Source organism: Tympanuchus pallidicinctus, unplaced genomic scaffold (genome assembly GCF_026119805.1).
Source record: "Tympanuchus pallidicinctus isolate F22 unplaced genomic scaffold, pur_lepc_1.0 scaffold14, whole genome shotgun sequence".
Lineage (NCBI taxonomy): Eukaryota > Metazoa > Chordata > Aves > Galliformes > Phasianidae > Tympanuchus > Tympanuchus pallidicinctus.
Window position 1 is genome coordinate 3517162 of NW_026294659.1, and position 13325 is coordinate 3530486.

At 38.6% G+C, this 13325-nt stretch overlaps 1 long non-coding RNA gene across 1 annotated transcript in view; it reads right to left on the minus strand.

Moving 5' to 3' along the window:
* Positions 1–13325, minus strand: part of LOC128076315 (uncharacterized) — a 183946-nt gene that overhangs the window by 73034 nt on the left and 97587 nt on the right. Inside the window, exon 2 of the long non-coding RNA XR_008204343.1 lies at positions 2523–2620. This is a non-coding gene — a long non-coding RNA (uncharacterized LOC128076315). The remainder of the gene's footprint in view (positions 1–2522; positions 2621–13325) is intronic.

Here is a 13325-nt window from a genome sequence, read left to right on the forward strand (position 1 = left end):
GGCTGGATGTGGCTCTGGGCAGCCTGGTCTGGTGGTTGGCGACCTTGCACATAGCAGGGGGGTTGAAATCGGATGATCATTGTGGTCCTTTTCAACCCAGGCAATTCTATGATTCCATGATTCTATGATACTATGATCACTTGTTCAGAAACCCTACTGAGTCCAGTGTTATATTTAATAATTAAAGTTTCAGGATATGCTATTAAAGCTTAAGGAAATCGTAGGTCTTGAACAGCATAATTCTTGAGCAAGAGCATCATCAATCCAGTAGCAGTTCTGTATTATTTCATTATTACTCTTAGTAATAATGAAATAATGAAATAATGAAATACTCAGTTACAAGGCTTGTTATTCCAAAGTTCAATGAGGTCCAGTAAATTCTATGAGTTACCTTAAGCAGCAAAGTTTTAAAAGCCCATGAAGTATATTTCATTTTGTTGTTTTAAAGCATCACATACTAAGAAGTTTGCTTCATCGTAACAAAGTCTTGACAGGGCTTACCCTAACAGCACTTTCTTCAAAATATTCCTGGGCCTTACTTTCAGATGATTTTCTCTTAGTCGGACAGATCCGACAGTACAGATAGGCAACTAAGCCCCAAGGCTAGGCATGAGTTTAAGTTCTTAATATATTGTATCTACAAAGAGCAGCATACGAAAAGACAAGTTGTTCTATGCTCTGCAGATTCTATTGACTTTAAATCGTGAAGTTGTATTTTCTCTTGTGCTTTCATAGAAAAATATAATTGGTGCCAAAGTGAAAGATCCCAGCATGACCTGTCTTCACTATAAGCCACTCCAGCTGTGGTTGTGAGCAGATTTGTACATTCAGACACTCTGCTGCAAGGCAGACTTTCCTAACAAGCTGAGGTTTTGCACCTCAGATGGAGGTGAAGAATAACTGCTTGGTTGGAAACAGGGAGAGATGAGACTGTCCTCTCCCCACCCTTAAAGTCAAGAGAAGCTTTACAGGCTCCAAGTAAGAATCAAATGAGAACAGAATAAAGACTTGCAATTTACTCCCCACAGAAGTTAGCATGGATACAGGCACTAACCACTGCCATAGGATAGGTGCTAACTTATGGTTTATTAATCTATATTTTATAAGCATTAGTACTGTAATTCCTCACACACCTTTTTCCAGGTTCCTGCATCAGGGTGCAGCCACTTTACAGTCACTGTTTTTTTGTCTGCACCGTGAACATATCTGAAGCAGCTTAAACTACTTCCTACTGTTTATGGTGAAAAGTGGGTGATGTGGCCCCTGCACAATATGTTCGTACCCATCAGTGCAGAGTGGGCAACCTTCACAAACCGTGCTGCCTCTGGGTGGGCAACCCTGGTCTTCAGAAACTGGTCTCATTTCTCTGAGTCCTCCAAAAGGGATTCAATTCCCTTCAAATGCACCAATGACACAACAATATAAAAAAATCACCATACAAATGTCAAATTGCTCCCCTTTCTGATTTTGACTTTACAAAGCTTAATCATTGCATACCAAAAGGAGAATTTAGCAAAACAAAACAAAAATGTTTAAAAAAAATTAAGGATGTTTCTTTGAGTTTTCTGAGCTAAATATTAGAAAAATAGCTTCACAGTTTTTCAGTGCTACAAATGAATGGCCATAGCATACCAGTAAAGATTAACAGAATAAAAAAATTATTGGAAAGACAGCCCAGTCCTTTAAAACTACTTCAGAAGGAGCCAGATTACGTGAGCATATGCAAAATGCTCTTGGTGTCACACTGGATTTCTGAGGAAAAACTGAAGCCTAGTGAAAATGGTCTGTGTAGGAGAATTTCCCAACATCGGATATTTTCTATTCATTTATGGATTATCACACATGGATAAAAAATTGCCACATGCACATCTGGACAGAATGATGACCCCATCCAGTCAAATGTACTATTGTGAAGCTAGGAAGATAATAACCAAGTAGAAATGCATAAGCAATAGAAGGAACTTTAAAATTAAATGTGCCTTCATAATTAAAACATAAAATCAAATGGATTTCTATAACTTCAATTTGAAACAATCAAGTATCACCTCTGCATGCTCAAAGGAGTGCTTTCCATAACCAGTGGAACTAGAAAGGACAGAAACAGCCAGAGGTAAAAGGCAGAGCTGGCACATGGATATTATTATTTTCTTGCTTTTTTGTGCAACCAATTCTTCTCAGTCCCAAGTTGCTTGTTTGTTGATTAAGATTTCTGTCATGCTTACTCCTACTCATCTCAGTAATGAGCAGAGTAACTGAAAAAGTCCCTCTTTCTGTAATGATGCTGCAAGAATGGCAAGTCAAAATTTTAACTTTTTGAAGTTCTTCTCCCGGATCGGTTGGTAGTTTGCTAGAGAACAAGAAGTTTCTGTTTGGTGCAGTGGGAGGTAGTTCATTATTAAAGAGGAAACAAGGTCTTATTCAGCTGCTATACTATCCAGGAAGGCATGGTAAAAGAATCTGCTAAATGAGTTCAGAACATTATTAAAATTTAAAAAAAAAAAAAAGACTAAGAATGTAATTACCTTTTAGATAACAGTACTGCTGAAATTTGTTGTTCAAAGAAGTTTGGCTTTACAACTGACTGCAACGGCACTCTGATTTCATGGTGTGTTCATATCACCTGCAAAGTGCAAAGGACACAGTTTTTCAATCTTCAGGCACAAATCTGGAAAGAGTTAAAAAAAAATAATTGTCACATCAAAAAATGTAAACAGTGATTATAAAATGAGCTTCTCTTCAGCAGGATTTTTGAACATAGGAATAGTCATGTAGATTGAAGTAGGTTAGAATGCTTTATACTAGGTCTAAAACGTTTTGCAGAAAAGCATTCATTCCAATGACATTATAAGAGGATTTTTTTTCCTCATGGTCCATGCCAATTTCAAAAGGAAAACAAGCTAAAAAGGTCTGAAAATATTTCCTATCTCTATCTGAAAACTGACATTTTGCTTCAAACATTTTCACATAACCTAACTATAAGGTTGTGACTTTGTTCCACTGTGGAAAAAAAATGGATGTACAACCTTCAAAAAACATCATGAAAACAATCTTTTTTCTCTGATCAGCTTTCTAATTATCAGAAATAATATCACAATAGCATAAGAAAATGTCAAGAAATGTTCACAAGTCAAAGGCAGTATGAAACTAAGCAAAAGATAAGGTATTGTTTTAGTGTAATGAGGCTGATGTACAAACCTGGGGTTGATAGCCATTATAAACTGCTGTTTTCCTCTGTAGGTGGGAATATAAATCCCTTCTTTGCCAGAAGGTATTTGTGATTTGCTGATGAAATCAGACCCAACTTGCTAATTTTTATGTAGAAGAAGAAAGTAAAAAAGAAAAAGATTTTGCTTGGCCATGTCACCAAAATCTGGTATTTTCATTAACTTCTATTCAGTGAGAACAGAGTTGCATCTGGTACTGCAGAAGCTTTAACTGGCGACCCCTTTTTGCTCTAAAGAACAATGGTGGTTAATGGTGGGATGGCCACTGAGGAGGCAAATTCCCTTCCTTCTGGTAGGCTGACTTCATAATGTCCACAGATTGTAAATAGATATTTATTTGGTCTTGGAACCAGCAGCTAGGAATTCATGATGGGGCTGTTGTTTTTTTTTGTTGTTGTTGTTTGTTTCTTTTGTTCTCAGCAGCTTTATGGAAACAAACTTCAGCTTCAAGACTCCCCAAGTCCATATTCAATGTCATGTTCATATCCACTGCTGCCGTGCCATCTCTGTCTGGATATCTAGAAACCCAATGAAGGCAACACTGGGTACAACTTGAGGTGTGAGAACCAACATAATGAGGTAGCCTGTCACTAGAGGGCAATGTGACACAGTGGCTGTCCCACACATCCCACCTCCTTCCTCTCCACGAGCTTCAACCTCCAGGTGCATTGGGTAGGAATTCACCTCTGGAAGCAGCTTTCAAAATGAACTACCAAAGATGACCTCTAGAGATGGTGCCTATGGTTTTGTGCATTGCACAAACATGCACTCATTATACAAGCACATGTATTCCACCCACACACATGTATAAATTGGCTTCCTCAAGGTTTGTCACCTTTATGAATAGCTGGGGCTCAACAGGAGACGTCTGCCAAGGAACATGATGCCTGGGGGATCTTCCAAAGCCCATCTCACCAGCGGTTGCTCACCCTGAGCTCTTGCACGGTCTTCTCCAGCTCAGCTCAACACTGCTTTTTTTTCATATTGCCAACAGTTTGTACACAAAGCAGTAGCATCAGCCTCTCCCTCACTGTGGTCTTCAAAACTACTCTCTGTGGCTACTCCTTTGGGGCCGTTGGCTCCAAAAGTCAGTGCCACAGCAGGTGGCTATTATCTTTCTGCTTTCTTTTCTCTCTGTATCTCTCTGTGCTGAGGCTGGAGTAAGCAAACCCAACTCATAGCCCACAGCTGTACACAACCCAGCCCAGCCTGCCCTGCAACCACCCCCTACCTCACGCCATCAATTGACATAAATATATTATCTACAAATTTTCAAACAGAGTGCACAGAGCTGCAATCAGGTATTCAACTCAAAAATCTGACCATGCCTCTATATCAAACCTTTATAATTCCTGTCTTAGCAGAGAGAAATAGACCTCACTTCACAGTCATCACTTATTCGTGTCATCATTTCTTGGTGATACATATATTTGTGAACAACTGTTTTCAAGGATGAAGTAGAGGAAGAGTAAAATTTTATCAAAAACCTTCCCACCAATATTCCATCACATGTTGTTGCTGTTCAAGAGATGGCAGCAGAGGGGCAGTCTGACAGAATTTCATCTAATATGAATGTGTAGATGAAGCAAATGGGTGGAACTGAATTCCTCCACGAGGGAAAAATGGCACCCACTGGCATTCATTGACACTTGCTGAATGTTTTTGGACACCAATCAGCGGATTTGAGGTAGCAGGTAGTGTGTTTCAGTAGTGACAGCAGCAGTGGGGACAGCAACAGTGGGTCACTGCTGCTGGTGCACATTTTTACAAACATGGCATGCAGACTCTTGTTCATCAGTGGTAAAAATGCGTATCTCACAGTGGCAATGCTGAAAAACAGTGTTTTGCAGCTGAGAATTTGCTCAATGAAATAGCATTATTGTGCTCTTTTTATCTGTTTTATTTTCCGTGGAAATAAATAGGAAGCATTACTTGTGAAGTGATGTACGTATTTTATACACAGCCCAAGATAGTTCTTTTTCACTCACTGCGGCCTAGGAAAACCAAAAGGTTGGACACCCATGGGCTAGAAGGATGTAGCTGGAGAAGCCTAGACAGAGAAGAAGTAAGAAAGGCATGAGTACAGGTGCTAGCTCAGCTGGATGAGAATGAAGGAAAGCTATGCCATCACTGAACACCCAGTGCAGAGACCAGCACTTCTGTGAGAGAGGGACATCATTGATTAGCAATGCAACAAGATACAGCTAGCAAAGTCTGTCTGGGATAAAAACTTGTCAAGGAGGAGCTAATGTGGGATGAATACCACATACATTCAAACTCTGCAGTGCTTGGTAAGCACTGCAATGTACCACAAGACGCATGACATAATGTGTAGCTATAAGCTTTCTAGCTTTAAAACAGAGAGCAAAATCAGAGCTTCTGTAGAGGTTTAGCTTCACATCCAGCTGCTGGAGATACTCCAAACTAAACCCTGAATACCCCAAAACCAAGTGCAGGCTGTCCGCTGCACATCCAGTAATCTGCACAGCAGGAGGACAGTGTCCAGATATGTCTCATCTCTGAACAGGGTCAGACTCTCCTTTGCAGTTTGAATGATTCTCCAGCATCATTCTGAAGCTAAGATTACACATCACTTAGAAAAAAAAATCCACCAAATTAAACAGAGAGGTGCAGGATTATGCAAAACACGTGATGTTGAGTGTGTAACTGGAATGCTTCTAAGTGTGTATGGGATGTCTGTATACAATATTTATTGTAAATTGATAGTGTAGAAGAGAGTTGGCAGAGGAGAAGCAAAAGGCTGATGAAAAACTGAATCTTCATATAAGAAGACAAGAGTCAAGTTTCAAAACTGAAAACTGAAGTGCTTGTTAGGCACCTGATACCTGAATGTATATTCACAATCCATTTTGTACAGAGAGAGCAAATAACTGAGTTTTGCATGTATGGAGGCCAGAGATAAGCCCAAACTCAGTACTGGGTTTGGTGGTAGTATATCACATTAGAAGAGTTTGGTGTAAGATTCCCAGTGTTAAAAGAAAATTCTTCCACTGAAATGGAAAATTTCTCTTTTTAATGCAGATTAAAATTCCATACCCAGTTATAAATCAAAAATTAACAACTTTATCTAGGTCAGGGGATTGAAGACACATTAAAGTTTTATCCTCATTCACTAAATTTTAATTTTAATATGGTATGTCTGACAAGTCTTGTGGGACTTCTTAGAATCCACTGACATCCTTCTGTCATTGGTATCAAAGCTTCATTTCTGAGACACTTGTTTCCAGATACCTAGCTCTCACTTGATTGTTTTTTTCTCTGCAGTGGTCTCATGTTGTGTAGTTGTGTAGGCATTAACATGCATGTACCCTATTTGTCACCTGATGTTCATGCAGCACAGAAATCCTAACCATTAACTACAGAAACACAGGTTTCTATGTGATTATTTAAAGGTGAAGCAGTAACTCAGCTTATTATACCTTTCAGCTTGTTTAAAGTTACCGAACCTGCTAACTCATAAGTTAAAACTCTCAAAGAAATCTACAGTTTAATTTACAAATAATATTTCATTCCAGGAAGGGCTGTGAAAATAAAAAAAATATTTTGCATATCCCTGTCATCACTTTTATGACTATTTATGGCAGAAATGTTCATGTACTAATTCAGAAATATCTCTGTGGATCAGGAAGGCATCAAATCCTGAAGCAGAAACAGTCCACGTGATTTATCTAGTCAATCAGACCTGAATTACCAAAGAAATAATTGTGGCCTTTAGTGCTTGAGCAATTACGAGGCTTAAATACAAGCCTTTAACTGAACGGTTATGACACATTCATGGAATGCCAAAGTATGTTCACAGATCATTTACTAGCTAAAATTTACTGTCACTATTTCAAAAATATAAATGGTGAAATTCATATCAGATACACGCAAATGGGTTCTTCTGAATTTGGAGATTAATTTGGAATCAACATTTTTTTTTTCTTCTGTTTAGTATTAGCAGACAGCAGCAAAGATCTTAGATCTGCTGTTACTGTGGCTGCAACATGACAAATGAAAGCATGGTCAGTGTGGGCAGCTAGCTAGTCCTGGACTTGTGAGCAAGCTTACAGAGAAGAGGAATATGTAGGACAGTAAGAAACATCCACAACACCCAGCAAAATTATAAAGATTCCTCTTTTTACTTGAAGTTGTGTTTCACAGCACACAGCCACTTGTCTTGTGTACAGATTTGCCCTGATGCACATGGGTTTGTACCTTGTTTTTCACAGAATGGCGGCTTGAAAATGAGGCACCCTAAGGACAGAACTCATCAAACCACCACATCACCCTGCATTTCTGATCATGGTGTGGTAATGCTTTACTTCCAGACAGATTTAAATCTACTTCTTACTTCACCATGTGCTCTTGTGCAAAGATTAACTGTCAAGCACCAGAGCCCTCTAACGAACATTGGGCTTGGATGTGGAAAAGGCAGGATAAAATATGTTCAATAAAATATGTTCAGCTTCATTAACATAACTTGGCAGTGCCTTCACTGCACCCTTGACTTTAAAGCCTGCATGTGCTTCTATTGTGTCCCAGTCTGATCCCATCACTACGCACCAGCTTTTTAAACTGAATTTATAGAAAATGTTATCTTTTCTTGTATCAATCACCTGAAACTTCCTGCAACGCTTTCTGACTTCTTTTTTTCCTTCAGAATCACCGACAAGTACTGGGAAACTGTGTTTTACTTGCCTTATTCTGTAAGGAATATAAACATGATGATAAAACTCCAAGAGTGCCTTGCAGTGTTACTGCCCATTAGAAATACTGGCCTGGTTCTACTTAAAAGAGACAGCTGGAAAGACAATATATGTCACTGGATAATTTTACTTAAGGGAAAAATGTGATTGTAATTACAGGTGCTTGTATTGGTAATCTGCCTTCTACTTCAATGTTCAGCTGCTTCTCCTGAAGCCAGAAACAACGAAGCCCAGAGTATTTGTTTTTCTTGGTGCATTAGGATTACATATCTTGAATTTCAGATTTCTGTTTGAATGCTGACGTGAAGTCTTACCACATAGTAAGTCTTATTATATTAGTCTTATTTCCCTTTTTTTTTTTCAGGTCATTAAGTGTCCAAGGTACCATTCCTCCTTAAAAATAAATCACTTGCTTGTTTGCTTTTTCATTTCCTTAGCCAGATTTTCAGATTGCATTTTCCTAAACACCACACCTATTCATCCAGGGGAAGTACTAAAGGACAGATTCCTTCTGACATTCTCAGCATGCTGCTGAGAAGACTTCTAGCTTCAAGGACCCATACTGATGGAAGATGAAAGCTTTTTAATGGCTAAGCTTCTTGAGTAAATTACTAACACACAAAGTTCAAAATGGGTTCAAAATAAACACTTTCCTTCTCAGCAAATGACACCAATGAAAGCAAAGTAAATCTATCAGGACCACTTCACATACACATTCTTATATACACAGAAAAGAGAACGGAATTAGTTTTTTCAAATAAATAAAGGTGTCTCTTCACAAAGCCTAATCTCAAGGCTGTTTGAGTCTATTCTCCATTGTTTGTGTTTAAAGTAATATTTCCAGGCAAGCAAATCAGCCACTTCTGCAAGGTGGCTTTATTTAATTGTTCTCTACCTAATTCAAAGTGTATCAAACTCATTTCTCCTTACTCATGCCTTACAGCAGGTGTAAATCATTCACTCTCTCTTTACTCCTGCAGTTGTCACATTTAGGTAAGGAGACTGGAAAACTTCTTCTAAACTTCCTATACCTAAATGCACGAGCTATTCAAGCATACAGACATCTCAAGTATGGTGTACATTACTGTGTTGTAGGACCCTTGGATGAGTGCTTGTTCAAATACACACCTTCAATCATTTAACCACCTAGGAAACCCTTTCAGCCAGGACAGAAGCCCAAGCCACTAAAATCATAAGCTACTTTTCCAGCCATCTTTCTCCTGGTCTGCAACAGGAATTCTGTCTTCATCAAAAAGGGGAGAAGGGAAAATCAGAGTTTAATAAATATATCTTCATCTCAGATATATTGAACGTATTTGAATAGTTCTTTGGGCTGCAAATGCCATGTGGACACAGCCACTAAAGTTGTTCAGTACACAGATGAGGGTTACAAAGCAGAGGGGAGCTGTTAAGCCTCCTGGTTGTACCAAATGAGGAATACATGTAAGCACATCCTATTCTGAGGCTTTGGGCTTGTGTGGGGAGCTCCAAAGTAGAAGTGCTTCACTGAACCATCTGCTGGCCATAAAGGCTGCACTGAGAATCAGTCTCAGGGTAGTCCCCAAAGTCACAACCCTACAGAAAGCAAAAAGAGTAGCTCAGGACATCACTGTGACTGACCCTACAGCAGTTGGTGTCTGACAGTGATTAGCATCCTGTTATATCAAATGCCATAGATATTTCTGAATTTCAAATATTCAAGGCTCTCAGATGCTACAGTGAAGGAACTCTCTGATTAACGTTGACCAATGTTTAGGTAAAAAGGAAGAGAAAAAAGACATCATTTCATTTTAAGCATTGATTTGGCACTTCATAACGAGCAAAATCCCTTATTGAGCTTGTAATTGCCAATTAGAAGAGACAATTCAAAAAGAAACTCAGAAATCATTTAAAACTTTGCTGATCCACAGGAATTTTCCAATTTTAAAAAGATTCTGAACAGTATGAAACAGGCCTAAAAGCAAAAATAGAAATAAAAACTTGCCTAAACTTTCTCATATGCACATTAAGATGGATTTTTGCAAAGAATGAATAACCTCTTTCACTTCTAATTTAGGTCTACCCATAAACATAGCTGTTATTATTCACCGCAGTAAAGCCCTTGCCACACTACAGCAAAAATAATAGCTGCATCTCCAGATTCTTTTCTCCTCAGGAATTCACAGTGTTATTTAAACAACTCTAATATGACATAGGTACAGCTGACAAGGTTGTTTTTAATGAAACGCTATTTTTATTTCTCTCCCAGCCTTTTTTCTCCCAGTGCCATGACTGGCATTTGCTCGTGAAAGAAAGGATCATTAATAGTATGGCATCTCTCCCCTGCATGCAAGGACTTGTGACACCCTTGGATATTTTCAATATTCATGCTGACATCTATATTCTACCAAGGAGCACTGTGTCATTTACTAAACAGCACAGACAAGACAGTATCCTTGATGCTCCCACAATACATGATGTAGTTTTCGCCTGAAAAAAAAAAAAAAAGAAAAGCAGGAAATAGGTCTATCACCAAGTCATGAGCTGTAGAAAAACCTTCAGTTTCTTGGCTTATGTCTGAATAAAACCAAACATAATGGGATGCTACTGCCTGGCTCTCGACTGGGACTCTGATCCTGCTGCAACACAGCTAAAGCAGATTGAGATGTACCATCGGGTATTCTTCCTGCATGGCAGGGAAGTGAACTATAGCACTGAATAAAGCTTCTTCTGATCTTATTCCATGGTTAAATCTCTCAAAGGGACTTCAATGAGATGGTCAGCTCACATACTGTTATGATGGGAGCTGAGTGTTCCCACAGATATTTTATTCAGAGTCCAAAGACAATGCAAAACTGTCTGACACCAAGTTGAGTATATGTTTCTCAGGCTATAAGTTGGAAGCCATTTAGGAGACAAACGCAAATAATTGCAGTCTTATTATTCAATCCTGTACACAGAACGATATAGAAAAGTTAATTATAAGTGTTACAAATGACTACATTACTATACATTATTTATAATTTTCACCTTTTTTGTGGACAGTGTCTAAATATATTTAGATCCCTTCAGGTGAACTTCTGTAATATATTCAGTATTTCTTTCAAACAAACAAATCAGCTATTAAAACCCATATCTGACAAGATAATTGACAGACATGCAATAGAGACTGTAGGCAGGGTAATTTTAATCAGGATCTGCTGAAAAAAAAAGAAATTAAGGAATGACCTGAACAGAAAGATGCTCTTGTGGAGAATCCCTGAGTAATCACCTGGGAAACGCCTGTCTCTCTGGTTTCAGACACGCTATCAGCTTGTATTTTCCAGTTCAAGGGAGTCTGCATTAACATCACCACTTACAGTGGCTGCACTCAGGGATAAGTGATCATCAAATCAGAGAGGAAGAAGGAAAATGTTACAAAGACATAATTCAGGGAAATAAAATCTACAGCAAGGTGCTTTGGCCCTTCCCTCTTACCTCACCAGTAATTTTAGACAGATAGGCTTGCATTGCTTCCTCTGCTTTGTCTTTTAGCTACGTACACTGTGGGGAGATGCAAAATATGGCAGATTCTAAAAAAGAGCTATCTCGGACTCTTCTCCCATGTTGCTAGCAATAGAACTAGAGGCAACGGCCTTGAGTTGCACCAGAAGAAAAGCAGGTTGGATGTTAGGGAATACTTCTTCTCTGGGAGGTGGTGGAGTCACTGACGCTGGAGGTGTTCAAGAAGTGTTGTACTGTGGGACATGGTTTAGTGGGCAAAATTGGTGGTAGGCGGATGGTTGGATTGGATGATCTTAGAGGCCTTTTCCATTCTTGGTGTCTCTATGATTCTATGTCATATGGCCTGATTGCATTGCCAAGAGGCAAGAAGTTTCCACAGGAGCTGCTTCCCACCAGTGGGGCAGATGTGAGAACACCTTAAGGCTGCAAAGGACAGCCACTGCAGGAGAGGCTCTGCCCTAGGTGTAAAGCATAGGTGAAGGAAGTTAAATACTCCACCTGAGACATGAGAAACCTGGAAGAGTCTGGAACTTTTTGTTCCTAACGTGCCTGAGAGAAAACCTCGCTGAAACAAAACAGCCCCTTAAACTACCTTTTATATAGTACATGCAAGTATTGTACAGGGATATTTGAAAAACCTGTTCTGAAGATCTATTAAACTCAAAATAATACTTAAAAAAAAAACTATGCAACTGTGTTCTGCCAAAGTTTAAACTGCATTGTTTTTCAGATTGGCCCTATATGAACTTCAATGATTGCTGAACTCAGAGTTCAATACTGATCCAATTAAGTACTCCATGTAAAAAAGATTTCAGCCTGCAGTGCTGTGAACCTGGGAACCCCTTGGAGCAAGAATCTATTTTAAAATAAAAAAATAAAAAAAATAAACCCACACAAATCTCATTATATTAAAAAGGAATAAAAATCTAAAACTCTTTTTAAGGGCAAGCATGTGCTTAAAATTGTGCCACTTACATAAGATCTAGGGACTTACAAGTAAAATACTCATAACAAAAAAAGTAAGTTTATGATGCAGTGGCACAATAGCTGTATTTTGGGTTATTTGAAGTAAATACATACTTTTTTTTTGTTCAGAGACATCTCATTTATACCGGTATAATTATAATTTTATGCATCTCTTGCATGTATAACAGCAATTCCCAAACTCTGATCATTTTACCCATTTCTGCTACAAAGCAGAAATAAGTGATTACCTACTCATTTATCTGATTAAAGTAGGTAGCAAGACTATTTTACCAAGGAAATAAGTGTGAAAGGTATGTTGCCGATGTAAAAAAAATATGAGTGCCATGAATAAATTGTCATAATTTTAACATTTTGTATTAATTAGATGAGAAGAAATTACTGACAGACTTCTTCAGCTGCTCACTCTGATACCACATTGATTGGTAAGCTGCTCATGACTTACATATGAGAGATTTAATAAAGTTAATAATAAATTGTAATGAAGCCTGAACAAGGATATGTGTAAAACGACGATATCTAGACAGCATTTCTTATCACAGGAAGAAAGGCTTGAGTCAGCAGGAGGCTAGAGAGCTATGTTAAAGAAATGAAAATGAGATCTTCAACTTGAGGGACATAAGAGAATCAGGGTTCTAACTCTGAAATCCAGCAGGCAGATCACATCATTCATTCACCCTATTCAAAGTCACAGTAAGAGAGATCCACTCTCCCAGCACCATGCCTGGACTGGAAAGATGCACAGAAATGTACGTACATATTCTAGCTTTGGGCAGATCTCCAGGGCCTCTGCTGCAGGATAGGGTGGGAAAGTTGTCTTACCTTTAAAAATGGCACAGTATGTTGAAAGCTGAAGCTTAAGAGATTTTGTTTTGCAAATCATCACTGAGTTTTAAACTGCAGAGCTATATTAAGGCTAAAAGCA